This window comes from Lupinus angustifolius, chromosome LG15 (assembly GCF_001865875.1).
Source record: "Lupinus angustifolius cultivar Tanjil chromosome LG15, LupAngTanjil_v1.0, whole genome shotgun sequence".
NCBI lineage: Eukaryota > Viridiplantae > Streptophyta > Magnoliopsida > Fabales > Fabaceae > Lupinus > Lupinus angustifolius.
The window spans coordinates 7,119,279-7,120,577 of NC_032023.1; the positions used below are offsets into that span (position 1 = coordinate 7,119,279).

Sequence of the window (1,299 nt, forward strand, 5' to 3'; positions counted from 1 at the left end):
ACTTTTCTTTCCCTCTCTCTCTCTTTATTGCTTTAATCGATTACTTTGTATAGTTGTTTTAATTATAATAATCGGTTTCTATACTATCCTGTTGTAACTCTAATATATCTGTTAGCTCTGTATATTTGCCTTGATCTCAGTTGCTTGTCGTGCAAGAAACCGAATATGTGTGTGTAATCTGAGCTATTTTAATCGATTAAATTGCTTGCGTTAATCGATTATTCTTTCTCTGTTAATCGATTAATCTGGGGTTATTTCAGCATTATTTGTTGTTTGTGAAAAGCGGATACTCTGACCGCTACACCTATTCAACCCTTCCCTCTAGGTGTATTTTAGCCACTGATACCTAACAAGTGGTATCAGAGCTAGTACGAAGTGCTAGCTCAACCGCGTATTCATGATCCTAAGGAAAATATAATGGGTTCTGCAAACCCGTTTGGTGGTGATGGTTCATCCATTAACCGACCACCCATATTCAGTGGTGAAGGGTATGCCTACTGGAAAGTCCGCATGCAAATTTTTATAGAAGCCATTGACTCGGATATTTGGGAATCCATAGTCAACGGCCCTTTTGGCCCCCCCTTCTAGGTGTATTTTAGCCACTGATACCTAACAACCTTGTAAGACAACATTGTTTGAGAGTTACTCTCAGCATGAGTTGTTAGAGTGGATCTTGTACACACTTATGATAACTTAGCAGATTCTTTAACAAAATGATTATCTAGAGAGAAAGTCTATAATACTTCTAAGAGTATAGGACTATTGCCCTTAGAACGAGGATCACTCATGATGGTAACCCAACCTAACTGACTAGAGATCCCAAGAAATATTTTCAATGAGTAATAACAAGTTGTGAACTAATATGAGAATGAACATGCTATAAAATGATGAGAAACATGATTCCTATAATAGATGAAATGATTAGTTAAACTCTTAATGAGATCAATACTCCATTTGTAGTGGAGTACCTAGACTACAGGAGTACTCTTGATAGAATCACCTATGTGAATAAGGAAGTGAGAGCCACATCTTTTGAAATTTAGGGGCATACATTTCTAGAGCATTCACTATACTGTAATTGACGTGCAATACCTTTAGGGCAGGAGATTTACAAAATACATATTTGAAAAGTTTTTGTGTTGTTTGATGCTGGAGATAGAATTCAAGACATGAGTCACTCTAATAAAATATGAATGTTACTCACTAAGTCACTATGCAAAGGTTGAAGTCGTATGAAACCTTTGTTTATGCACAACCTTATATAAACCATGAAAATTATCTTAAGTTGACTTTAATTTG

At 35.9% G+C, this 1,299-nt stretch overlaps 1 protein-coding gene across 1 annotated transcript in view; it reads right to left on the reverse strand.

Moving 5' to 3' along the window:
* The window catches only part of LOC109328755 (probable histone H2A variant 3), an 18,708-nt gene extending 17,921 nt beyond the window's left edge, over nt 1-787 (reverse strand). The window contains exon 1 of the mRNA XM_019562360.1: nt 776-787. The gene's annotated coding sequence lies outside the window, so the exon portion shown is untranslated. The remainder of the gene's footprint in view (nt 1-775) is intronic.